A 13,682-nucleotide genomic window follows, 5' to 3' on the forward strand; every position below is an offset into this window, starting at 1 on the left:
CGCACCCTGGCCCTATTTTCATTATTGATAGGTCACCTTGTGCTCAGCATCGATCAGTATCATGGGTCTTTGACTGAGTGGTTTCCCTTGTGTTCGACATCAGCATACATTATCACACATTGGGATTCGTGCAGTACCTTGGTTTCCATTTGACCCTATTGGTGGATACCTCGCCTCTGTGTCAGCTTTCATTATTGGTTGGTTTAGAGGGTTTCTGCCGTGCGCTAGCCACATCTTGTGTACGCCGGAAACGTACTTCGGTTGGGTTACTACATCTTTTTCGTCCGATTCCTTCCACATTATTGGCCTACGGGTTACACTCGCGCTAGATTGATGGAGGATGCCTTAATGCCTTCCTTCTAGCGGATCTTTCCCTATCGACTCCGACTCATTGCTCTGGGGCAAAGATCTAGAGTCCATTTGGCAGTACCTTGGGGTTTGCAGTCATTAGTGGCAGATCCTTTGCTATCAACAGTGGGAAACCATCATTGTCTCCTGATCGATAGATTCTTACAGGTGTTCGACTTCAGCTCATCTATTCACACTTGTTAGATTGTACTGGGTACCTTGACGCTCATTATCATTATTGGTGAGTAGTCTCGTGTTTGTTAACGGTATACATCAATGACCGGTAATCAAACGATTTCTCACATGGTCAACTTCAGATCATTTATTCCCATAGTGTAGAAATGTACCACGGTGGTCGGTGAAGACCTCAGGTTGTATCAGCATTCATTGGTTCACTTTTCAGTTGCTCCTGTTGCTGCTAGTTGATACCCCTCCTTCCAGACCTGGTCCAAAAATTTAAAAAACAATGTTCTATTCCCTATACGTGACATTGCCCTGAGTTAAACGCGTGTACACGCGGGTCTGTGTATACCCAACCCGCGTGTATGTATTAAAACACTTAAAAATATATATAATTCCTTATTTTCGGGCGGTGATCGCGGGTTTTACCTGCTGGATCACCTGTTAGTGCCCGTGGCCCAACTGTTCCCAACCAACTCCTAACTAAAAAACTACTTTGGAGATGGTATAAAAAGACATCAAAGGGAAGGCCAAAGGGAGAGAGAGATGAGAGCAAGATTATTATGCTGAGATTTTCCCCTTAGACCAGGTCTGAAGTCCTTGGTGCTTTCTGCACTTCCCCCATTCTGCATAGGAAACCCTTGTTTCCATGTGTATTGGTGATCATTCATCCTTGATATCATCATTGAGTAAGACTTGGAAGGAGCTCTTGTTGGAGGCTTGAGGCTGGAACGAATCCGGGAGGAAGCTTTGCTTGGAGCCTGCTGAAGGTGTTCAGGTGATATCTTTCCGTTATATGTACTTTATTTGCCTTCATATATAAAGAAACACGTCTTTGTTCCCGAAACAATCTTTCTTTATGCTTATGAGATTCTTGTTTTGAATTCTTATGCAAGTGGTTACTTAAAGATTTTTATAACTAACTTTATAGCATAAAGATGGTTTATACATAAGTATTTGTACATGTACTATTGTGTTCTTTGATTTGTTTGTCTTGCAGGTCAAAGGAAGAAGAAGGGAACTCCAAGAAGGGTTTGGACCCTAAAGGTCTTCCTGAACGTAGGACCTTAGGTACGTACCCTTAACATTAGAATTTGCTTAAAAGTAAAAATGATGGCTGTGTGTGTGTTTCTTTGAATAAGCAATTTTCAGTCTGGTAGAGTCTTAGCCCAAAGGACCCTAGGGGTACTTTCCCTTCAACCAGACTGGTTGCAAAGGGAAAGCTGGTTTTCTTTGTCTTCCACTAGAAGTTTGACAATTTCGGCATTTCCTTACATATTCATAAGCATCTCTAAACAAAGTGGGCCAATAATATCCAGCATAAATGATTTTGTGGGCTGTTGTGTCAGCTCCAAAATGTCCTCCTGTTGGTCCATCATGTAATTCCTGCAAAACCTTTTGTGCTTCAGGTTTTTCTAGGCATCTTAATAAGATTGAATCATAATTTTGCCTAAAAAGCACATCATCAATAATTGTGAAATTTTTTGCTTTCAATCTAATGGCCCTTTTGTTTTTGTAAGACAGGTTAGGAGGTGCATATCCATTTTTCAAATAAAAGATTAAGTCAGCATATTGTGATTCAGAATCAGTAATACTTATCTGGTTGATTTCTTCGGTTTGATCCGTATCACCTGATTCTGGAATGTTGGATGCTCCTGCCAATAACCTGCAAAAACCTTGGCCTCTAACAATCTTTGCTGGTTTAATTTCTAAATCATATTCTTGAAGTGTTGTAACCCAGTTTGCCCTTTTTTCACCCAGTTCTCTTTGGATTAATAGTTGCCTTAATGCAGGGAAAGGAACTATAACTTTTGTGTGGGCTTTTAAAAGGAAGGGTATGTAATGTTTGACAGCTTTATATACAGCAAAGGCTTGTCTTTCTACTTCGGAGTAATTCAATTCAGCACCCTGAAGATTTGAACTATAGAACGAAATGGGTGCTTCCGAATTGTGATCGTTAATCTGTGTGAGTACTACTGCATAAGACAAATCAGATGCGATAGTATACAGTGTGAAATGATTAGAAAAATTGGGGGTATTTAAGGTGGGGGAATTAATTATTGATTGTTTATTAAATCAAATGCTTCTTTTTCTGCTAATCCCCACTTAAAGACTGAATTTTTCTTAATCATAGTTTGAAGTGGCAAAATGATTTGAGAAAAGTCTGGAACAAATCTTTTAACAAAATTGATTTGGCCTAAAAATGATTGCATGGATTTTTTATTATGAGGGAAAGGGATTTCAGAGATTTCTTTGATCCTATCGGGATCAATATAAATGCCATCTTTAGAAACAATAAAGCCTAAGAGCTTTCCTTGGTCAAGAGCGAAGAAAGATTTTTTAGGGTTAAGGGAAATACCATACCTTTTGCAGCGTTGAAAGATTTGATTTAAATCATGAAAATGATTGGAATTCTCTTTAGAAAATACAGTAATATCGTCTAGGTAGACGACTACTATTCTGTTAATCAACCCTTTAAAAGCTATATCCATCGCTCTTTGGAATGTCACTCCTGCATTAATAAGTCCGAAAGGCATTTTCTGATACACATATGTTCCCCATTTTGTTCTGAATGTAGTTTTGATTTGGTCATCAGGATGGACGAAAACTTGTTTATATCCTAAGAAACTGTCTAGAAAGGACATTAACTCAGAGCCTGCGACTGATTGGAGTATCTGCTCCATAGTAGGTAATGGGAAATTATCTTTTAAGCTCGCCTTGTTTAGATTTCTGAAATCTATACAAATCCTAATGTCGCCATTTTTCTTTTTGACTGGCACCATATTGGAGACCCAGTTTGAGTGCCGAACAGGAAAAATAATATTAGCTTTCAAGAGTTTATTAAGTTCAGATTTTATTTGACTCTCTGAGTTCGGATGTATTTTTCTCAACTTCTGCTGAATTGGTTTCTGTTCGGGAAGCATTGGAATGGTATGCTGGATGATGGATGTATCATATGTCTTTAAATCATCATATTTCCAAGCAAAAACCTGTTTTTTTTTTCTTAACAGTCTAATGAATGCTTTCTTTTCTTCCAAGGAAAGTCCTAATCCTAAATTAATGTTTTGAGGAGCTTGCTCAGTGCCAAGGTTTATCAATTCAAACCTTAGGGTAGAACTTTGGAGCTTTGTATTAGTCACAGGTTTAAACCTGTCTTTAATATCATAAAGATCCTCAAGCTTCACCACAGGCTTTGGGATTGAATTTTCCTCGTGTTTACCTTGCATTTGAAGGTCATGCTCGTTTTCCTCAATGATTTGATCATCATAGGATTTTTCAGAAGTTAAAAACTGTAAAATGTCTTCATCGTGGTTGAATACTCTCCAATTAGTGACATTGTCAGGAATTGATGGCCTAAAAATTAATTCTACTGAAAATCTATCTGGGCTGTAGTCTTCGGAAGGTAGGAGCTTGGAAGCAACATTGGATAGCAGGTCGGCTGCCGAATTTTGAGACCTGGGAATGGAAGAAATATTGAATGCCGAAAAGTGGGAGGTAAGTTCCTGTACTAGCAATTGATAATGTTTGAGATGGGTGGAAAGACAATGAATTGTATTCCTTACCTGTTTGATAATAATTTCAGAATCTCCAAACACTTTCAAATATTGGACCTTGAGGCCAATAGCTTTATATAGTCCTTGGACTAAGGCTTCGTATTCTGCTGTGTTATTTGTGCATTCAAATTCTAACCTACAGGACAACATTGTTTTTTCTCCTTGTGGGCTGACCAAAATACATCCTGCTCCTGAGCCCTCACTGGATTTGGACCCATCGAAATATAATGACCAAAATAAAGAAGTATTAACAATCTTATTTACAGTTTTCTCAGTATCACTGAAACATCTTGACCTATCTGTTTGTGAAAAAATTTCAATCTGAGATGTAAAATGGTTTACTGAGAAAGGGGATGGCTGGGTAGCGAAGTTTCCAAAGAATGACTCTGATGAATAATTCCCCAAAATGTTGTTATTAAATGCTATCGGTTGATTTTCTTGTTCAAATTCAATAACTGTATGGGTCATATGCTTTTCCCGATCGATTCTTATTTGATTTGGCTTACCCTTATAAGGAAGCCACATATGTGACCAATCAGTAGATATATACCCATGTAGTTTTTAAGACCAATCCCTACTTAAGATCAAACCATAAAATTCAGGTATATCAGCGATTAAGATATCAATCCTTTGTACTATTCTGGGATCGGCAGATAACTTGATGGTTACGTAGTTGATCTCTCCCAAAACCTGTACTTTAGTCCTGTCCAACTGTACAATATGAATAGCGGACTTCTGGGGTTCAATGTTCAGTTTGGAACAAACTGAAGCTGGCATTATATTAGAAGATGCCCCTGAGTCAATCAGACAGTTGTGTAGGTTTCTGTTGTATATCTCATAGGTCAAAAGGAAAGGTGGAGTATGAGAATTTGATCTATCTCCAATCAGAACTGCATCAGTAGCTTCAACCATACCAGGAGGTGGTTGTCCTGAATCATTTGCAGCTTTAGCACTGGGAAGAGGTGAAGTAGGAACAACATTTAATTCTTTGAGAAGCAATTTTTGCTGATGTTTCAATTTACTAAGTTCAAACATGGTAATGTTTGCCTTAGTCTTTTTCATGTCATCAACAATATTGTAATCCATTGAATCAGACACTACCAGTGTTTTAGATGTTGATGGGATTGTTGAGGTTGAAGGTTGGTTTTGTGGAATTGTTACAGGTGACTTCTTCGGGGGTACCTTTTCCTTTGTTGTAGCGGCACCTGCACTTCTTTTCTTCGAAGTTTTCTGAACAGGTTCGGAGGTACCTTTACTCCTGGTAGTGACAGGAAATGCTTCTTCTTCGTTTTCTGTATCGGAGTTAGGCAATATAAAATCCCACATTCCATGACATTCAACAACTTCCTCTTCTTCATCAGTTGGTGTAGCTGTTTCTTCTTCTCCTTCTTCAAGATCTGAATCTGCATTTGATATAACATTTGGTGGTTTTGATTCAGTTTTCTTATAATTTCTAAAGGGTCTTTTGGTTGAGGTTTCGACTACTTGTTTTTTGATTTCAACCATTTCATTAGACATAGTCTTGAGGATCTTTTGAAGTCCTTCCATGTCATATGGATCTTTAGGGGTTTTCTTCTTTGAATCATCTTTAAAAGAAACTTTTTTGGTTTTTCTATCTTCAAGAGTGGCTTTCTTCTCTAGAGCATTAATACGTTTCTCCACAGCAAGTGCTTCTTTCATGTTTTCAGCTAAAGTCGGTTTTCCAGCCCTGTCTACAAAAATAGCTATATTGGCAGGTAGGGCAGTTATATACCACTCACTTCGGATTTTCTCACTTGGTTTGGAGGCCGTTGGGATTTTGTTCAAGAGTTTATTGAATCGTGCATTAAATTATTTAATTGGTTCCCTATGCTCTATCCTAAGATTGGAGAGATCGTTTATTAGTGTAGCCAAAGACCTATCATCTCCATACTTAGTAAGAAACTGTTCTTGGCAAGTCGTCCAACTGGTAATGGAACCAGAAGGCAGGGAAAAATACCAGGATCCTGCTGATCCCTGCAAAGTATAAGGGAAAAGCCTAACGACAACATCTTGCTCTGTTACTCCCTTCAAGTTAACTGCCAACATGAAGTTATTAATATGTTCCTCAGCTTGTGTTCCATCATCTGGATTAAATTTGGGTAGCCATTTTTCAGGAGCATCAGGTAATGCATGCAATGGTGCAGGCATGTTGACTGCACCAGGCCTGGTCCATGGATCTGCCATTATAACACCAGTAGTAGATGATACTACTGTTGAAATTCCAGATGTCTGGGAAGGAATTGATGTTGCGGAGTGAGCAGGTTGGGATGTTGAAGTTCCTAATCCCTGATGAACAACAATATGTAATGAGGGAGTGGATGGTTGACTTCGCCCTGGGGAAGATGAGATGGAGGATGTGGATGAAAGTGTTTCACTATCAGATCCTTCAGTGTTTTTCTTCGCTTTTTTCCTTTTGGGTAAAGGGAACTCAGTAGGCTCAATACCGAGCTTTCCACTCTGAAGTCTGGTGAGAGGGTGAGGTAAATTGAACTGCGAAGTCGCACTGCTTTGCGATACCTCAGATTTCTGTGGTGAAATCGAGAAGCTCTGAAGTTTGTGGATAAGAGACTGGACTTCAAGGGATTCAAGACTTAGCTGTTCTGGAGTATAATGGGTTTGAGCAGTGGTAGTTGATTCCTCTTCTTCTTGTTTGGATACTGGAGAACCAGCATGCAATTAGGAAGTACGAGGTGATGTGGAGGGAGAATTACTCTTAGAATGGCCTGTAGACTTGGGTTTGCTTGCCATTCACAGTTGATGGCCCTCCTTCTAGCGCCAAAAATGTTGATGCCCCAAAAATCGTTGTATCAACATTGTGGGATAACCACCCAGTCCGGACCTTAATACAGCTCCTTTTCCATTTGGAATGGTGGCTCCGACTGGGGATAATGGGACCAGCTTCCCATCAATGAATACACAGGATGAATGAATGATTGATTGACTAATCTAATGATAGGCGAATAACTTAATTTATCAGCGAAATGAAAAGAACTACTACTAATCCCGGGAACTATTGTACTTTGAAGTGTAGCGCTTGGTGATCTATGTTTATTAACAAGCATGTAGATGACTCCATCTGATAAACATGGACATTTACTCATTCAAGGATTACTTTGCTTAAATAGTTAAACAAGGTGATTAACGCAGTATTGCTACACTCATCATTTATATCATCAATACATATATGATTAAAAGAAAAGCATTACCATAAGCATCCAATAGTGGAGGGAATAAAGAAATGATGTTAAAGCACATACATATATTCGATAATAGCAAAGGCGATCAAATAACAATTCATATAAAAAGAATGGATTCAGACATAGATAATAGTACCATATGAGCTGCGAGTCACTCTCCAATATCAATCGCTATTCAAAATTCTTCCTCTAACGCAGAAATACTTTCAAACAAAGACAATAGTGCACATTTTCATAAAAGCTTCTTTGCCAAAATCAGAATGATTGGTCCAGTTTTATAAAAGAATATACCTGAAGTACAGTAGTGCAACTTCAGGTTTTAAGTCAAGTACAAAACTTTACGACCCTTTCCAAAACAATGAAAGGGTCTATAAATACTAAATTAAACTAACTATCTATGAAACTGAAATCCTACTTAATTGGTATCAAATGATCTTGAACATATTCTTCTCAGCAACCTCGCAGTTAGCGGCATGAATCATCAAGTAGGTTGTTTGCCTTTAAACTTGAGCTGACTTATCGCAAGCATCAGCTCCACTTCGGGCTGTCTGTTGAGGCGAGAGTTAAGCTGGGCGGCATAGGTGGCATCCTGAATATCGGGGATAATATACCCGATTGCATCTATAAGGCATTTGAGGGCGGCTCTTTGACTGTGTGGTTTTACCAAAAAGAACCAATAGGTGTCCCATGTTAAACTGTTAATTCCAGCAATTAATCTCCCCTTTTCCTCTAGATCTAGATAACATGACTGCTCCAATGTTTTCATCATTGTCAATTTACCTGGAGTGCATTGGGAAATCATGTTTGAAAAGTAGAGAGTATTATTAACCAATTCAACCAAATTACTTGTGGTTGATTTGCATCTTGAAATTGCCCTCTCTGCTTTCATTAACTGGGACTGCCATTCTGTAAACAATATTTGTTTATGTGACTCCAAAATTCTTGGTAAATTTTCCGCTTGTCCCTGATCGGTATCTTGCCAGTCAAGAAATTCAGTTAATTTTTCTTCAGCTTGATCCAATTCTGTTCTATCCTTTTCTGTTTTTTCACTTATTGATGCCGTCAATTCGCATAGTGGTTCCGCCTGGGGAATTTGTTGACATAAAAGCTTAATCTATGCTATTAACGCCTTATTTATCTGTAATGCCTCTACTATGAATTCAGCTATCTGTGGAAGATCCTTTGTCTTTTCAAGCTACGCTGATAGTTGAGCAATCTGCTCATCTTTTGTCTTCAACATTTGTTCATTTACTGCCCTCTGTTGTGCCAAGGCCTCAGACAACTCTTTCTGCTTCTGGATTGCGCTGTGATCAATCCTCTGTTTCTCTTCTCACAATTGTTGAGTTAATTGATTATTTATTCGCTGTTGTTTTAACAATTTCTGTTCTACCTGCTCCGCTTTCTGCTGTGCTTCTGTTAGTTGTGCTTGCAATAAAAAGATTTCCTGGTCTTTCGTTTTTAATAAAAGACTCACCTCTGATGCCTTGTCTATTGTTGCTGCCGAATAGGCTCCAGCATATTGTGATAGCTTTGTTAGGTCATTAGAGGGGTCGGCTTCCTCCTTCCAAACCACATTGCCCGTGACCGTCTGTTCTGGGAAAAGGGAAGGTTGATCAGTCCTTCTTCTCTTCCTCTGTCGTTTTACCATAGCTTTGTGCTTTGGGCTATAGAAGACATCCAAGGGAGGAAATTCTTCTATCTGCAAAATAATTTGATCGAAGGGGTCCTTTGGGATTATTTCTACTTCCTTTGAACTGGGTAGGCCGCTGGTTCCACTTGGAACCTGTTGTGAAGTGGTTTCCTGTGTATCTGCCGCTTTCGAAGTTTCGGTGTCCTTTGAACATTCAAGACTAATGATAATTGAATCAAATTGCTGCCATTCCTGGAGCAATTTGGGATCAATTTGAGTATCCACATTCACCTCTATGGTGCTCTGTTCTTGCTCTTTAGTCTGGGTTTCCTCTTGCACTTTCTCCTGTTTTTCTATTGTAACCGGTGGTTCCTTTGAATGTAGCTGTTCAGGCTCGCTTGGTCTTGTTGCTGGGGTTGTTGCTAACAAATCCAGAGGCAGAGTTTGCAACCTCTGTTCTTTGAGTCTGTTGAATTCAACTAACCCTTCATCTTTGTATTCCATTATGGCCAGCGATCTAACTTGATACATTGATTCAACCGAAGAGAACAGGTCATCAAATTTATCTTCTACATGATCACACTTTGTCAATTTCGCCTGTTCAAGTGCATTATAAGCGACTTTGTTGGGATCAAATCACCTACTTGGGAGAGTCGCTAGAGTTAATGATTTCATTTTTGTAGCTTCTTTTTCTGCATGTTTGAAATCATGCAAAGTGTAGACACCACATCTCAGAGGAAAGGAGGGCCAGACCTGCTTCTTATTTTTCTTCAGAGTTTGTGTAACTCCTCTGGCAATAATCTGATAAGCTATCTCCCTTGCCAGCAGTTTATCAGGTATGTACAAAGGAAGAACATGAGGTTCGGCTTGGCTACCGAAAATTCTTATATAAGTAAATTTCTCCTCTCCGAACCATCTTCCTATTGATGTTAAATCAATCCCTGCTTGGTAAGAAATCTTGGGAGCAGGTTTATTAAAAATAGAATAATGAATGGGTAACATGAAACCATTGCAGACTTGGTACAAATGGTGCTTATAGGAAGTCTTCCACAATTTGTGATGGTATATTTGAATAGGCGTGGGGTCTTGTGGAGTCCACCTCTAGCCGAGTACAGGAAACTCAGAATTAAAACACAGGGTATCTAGTATATAAGCACTGTAGTAGAATGGGGGAATAAGCCTTTCGGTGACATGGGTTTTAGTTCTAAACTCAAGAACTGTTGTTGCTAGCTTACCTGACAGTATAGTTTCCCAATCCATTATCTCACTATTACACACCGCTTCCATCAAGGGAACCATTTCTATAGTGAAATTAGCGGAATCGTGTAACCCCCACAATCTACACATCATTATCCCAGCATAACAGTAAGGAGAACATAGGGAATCAACAGAATACTTACCGGATGTTTCATGCTTGTGTTTCACTGGATTTTGCCTCCAATCCCGAATGGGTTCGGATTCAGTTTCATTCTCACTTCGGAATTTCTCCAGAAATGCCTTGTTGTACTGCTTCTCTGGCTCAGGAAAATGATACATTTGGCTCAAATTATCGGCCTTGAATGAACCGAAGATCCTCCCATCTCTGGTGTAGAAAGTTCTGTCAGTGATTGGGATTTCCTCAATTGCCCACTTTACTACATCCGTATATGGGAGAATTTGTTCCCGAGCCGCTATCCGATGAAGGAAAGAGTCGGCCAAGTCTTTCAAAGTACCATCAGATTTTTTACTGGAACCCTCTATAGCTTGTACTGATGTCACCTTTGGTTCTTCGGCTTCGATCGAATTATAGGTACTTTTCCAAGTGGTCTTGGCAAGTCCTAAACATGTAGTATTAGATATTAATCCTTTCTTTTTATTTGTTGGATCAGTGATGGCTTGTCCTGTGGCTGGTGCAGTGGTAGCGATTGCGGTTTTCTTAGACTTCTTCCCCATTCTGCTTGAATCTATTACTTCGGAAGAATTCTGCACAGTAGTGGAAATAAGCGTACCATAGAGAATTGGTAGCGAAAACCAAATACGAATGAGATATATTAATCAATGCATGATGAGGGATTAACTTAAAAGTGGTCGCAGATACAATCTATGAGAAGATTTTTAGACTTACTATTTCATTAAATGGTCGTTAAAACCTGCCAATCCTTTAAATGCCCATCATATCATTAATCGGCCGAATGATTTGTTTAAGCATGCCTTGGATGTTTTGGTGGTTGAGCGCAGGTAAATCACTGTTTGAAAGATAAGGCCTTTAATACGAATTAATCGTAATATCCCTCTGCTTGAACGACTTTTTGAAGTTTGCGCTTTTGGCTTTATCGCAATTGGGCGTCGGGGAAAAACTTAAATCATTATATTGACACCTTTTGAAATCCCCGATCACCGATAGCGATATTGCATCGCATCGCATTGGGAGTATGGGCACTTTAAAAAGCATGCATGGTATATCGCCGATCGCTGATAGCGATATCGCATCGCATCGGAGCGAATGGGAGTTTGTCGCATCGCATCGGATCTAAAGGCACTTTAAAAGCATGCATGGTATATTGTCGATCGCGGATAGCGATATCGCATCACATCGAATCTAAATGCACTTTAATTATGGGAACTTATGATTGCCGATGTCCGATAGGCTAATGCATGTTATCGCGTCGGAGCAAACCAGTGGGTTTTTAAGTTATGCCTCCTTTGCCATTGCGATATGCGATCTTGCGATCGCTTTATTGCAATGATAAAAGATTGATTATTTATATTATAAGACAAAAATTGATTTTTCAAAAAGGTTTTTTGTAATGTTTTCATTTTGTTTTCGAACCTATTTGAATAATACAAAGTTGATACCAATCGAAACTAAAAGGGACCCATTTCATATGATAGTTTTGTGAATAAAAATGATATGAAATGGGGGGTTGTTGTAGATCACAACAGAGTGGTATGCTTCCTGGTTGCCATAATTTTGTTTTCCATTTTTCTTGCTAACCTGAATGCCTTCTCTAATGAATCAGGTTCGCAAAGGCGAACATCATGTTGGATATTATCCTTTAAAGACCCTATGAACACATCAATCCTATGCTCCTCTGGAATATCTTTTACCCTTATGTTCAATTTTTGGAACTCCCCAATGTGCTCCATTATTGAACCCTTTTGTTTGAGACTTATCAATTGGCTTAAAAAAGTGTTGCTTTTTGTATCCTCATAATGTGCTATCAATTCTTCCATAAAAATTGCCGAAGTGATAAATTGTTTATGAGAGCAAAGCCATTGATACCATACAAACTGATTTGGTTCCAAATATAAAGTTGCCATACGTACCTTTTGTCTATTTTGCACATTATTGAGATCGAAGAATTGTTCCATCTGTAATATCCATGTTGCGGGATCCTTGCCATCAAAATTCCTCATATCGATTTTTGGAACATGGTGGGTCTTCGATCCAACATTAGAGCCTATGGAATCATGATTAACATTTCTTTTGTTCTCATCATGAGTTTCCTTTACTACCCTTTCACCATTAGTGACCCTTTCTTGTAGCAACTTCTTCAATTCTTCCATGTCTGTCTTCAAATCTATCTTCAAATTGTCCATCTTAGCTTCTACGCCTTTCTTTAAACCATCCATCTTAGCTTCTGCATATTTCCTTAAACCATCCATCTTAGATTCTGTTCCTTTTTGTGCAAGTGACACTTGTTGCACTTGGTCTCGTAATTTTTCTATATCATGTTGCATTTCTTCCTCTTCTTCATAAGTCATGCTAGAGCTTTTAGATTTCTTACTAGGTTTTTTCATTTAATTTCCTCGGGGCATCAATTACCGATAATAATGCTTTACTATTCCCTTTGAATTCCTTCAAACTAAGCTTACGCAAAAATTTAAAAAAAACTACACACCTTTTTTCACTTTGTAGAAGCCTGATATTGAATCTGATGTATCTCTGTAATTTTGAATCATCCAGTTCTGGAATTGTGATCTATAGTAGCCTTCTATGTCCTCTTTCCAATGCCACTAGTCTGATCCAAATTGGATTCTCCAAGAAAGCGTTATGCACAATCTCCCGCAGTGACCTGATTGTAGACTAGTTCAATAGAGCGAACTTGTATGAAGTGCCACGTGTCCCTGTTTCGACCTTTAACTCTAAAAAATATATACAAGAAAACTACAGTCCGTCCTCTTTCTGTAACTTCTTGCAAAATTTAAATCCGATGCTCAGAAAGAAACTTATGAGGATTTTCCCCAGGTCACCTGTTTGGAATGTAATTCAGGAGTCTACAAAAAGACCAACTTCCTCAAATCATATCTCCGCAAATATAGCGCGAAAAGATATGAAATTTGGAACTAATGTTCAACGCAATTTCTTCTCAAATGGATTTGTTTTGAAACTTCCAAAACATTGCAGAAAAGGAGTTATAGTGAAAATTCCACGATGACCTGTTTGGAGCAGCAAAACCCTAGAATCGAAAGCTCTGATACCAAATGTTATGAAACCAACTCAAGAAAAGATAGAAAAGATAGATCAACGCCTTAAAATTCAGCCTCTTCGAGGGGGAAACCTCCTTTACATTACATAAATGAACAATTCTTGGATGATTCAAATGACAAAACCTCCTTTCTATATATAGGAGTCTAAGGAGTCACAATATAATCCAGCTGACCTAACAATATGTTGAGGCCCCGAAAATCGGGTTGACAACAAGGGGGATACCCACCCGGTCCGGACCTTGGTTGGCAGCTCCTTATCCGTTTTGTATAGCGGGTCCGACT

The sequence above is a fragment of the Pinus tabuliformis genome, chromosome 9 (genome assembly GCF_031772625.1).
Source record: "Pinus tabuliformis cultivar Carrire ecotype Pingquan chromosome 9, CPIR1, whole genome shotgun sequence".
Lineage (NCBI taxonomy): Eukaryota > Viridiplantae > Streptophyta > Pinopsida > Pinales > Pinaceae > Pinus > Pinus tabuliformis.